This window comes from Gobio gobio (genome assembly GCF_949357685.1).
Source record: "Gobio gobio genome assembly, chromosome: 11".
Classification (NCBI taxonomy): domain Eukaryota; kingdom Metazoa; phylum Chordata; class Actinopteri; order Cypriniformes; family Gobionidae; genus Gobio; species Gobio gobio.
Window position 1 is genome coordinate 2,783,764 of NC_137104.1, and position 460 is coordinate 2,784,223.

Here is a 460-nt window from a genome sequence, read left to right on the forward strand (position 1 = left end):
TTTTATAATTTTTATTAAATAGTGTTTGGTTTAATTTTTGACTAATTCTTTTTTATTGAATGTTCTTTAATTAAGATATATTCAAATTTAAAATGATATTACTTTAATTAAAATATATATATTTTTTATTAAATATGGTTTGATTTATTTATATTATTTTATTTTTTTTACTTATTAAAATATTTTATAATTTTTTATATACTATTTAATTATTTTATATTATATTATTTCATAAATATTTGTAATACCTTTTTAAAACCCTGAATCTGAAGCATTAATTTATGAAAACAATGTGTAATGTAATAATATATTTGTAATAAAATAATTTTGACTAATGAAAATTATTTCATAATGTTTTTTTGTATTAAATGTTAATTAAAATATATTTAAATGATATAATTTTTAATGAATCCTGAAAAAGCCAAACAATAATTTATGGGGTAAAAAGAAAAAAAAAAAA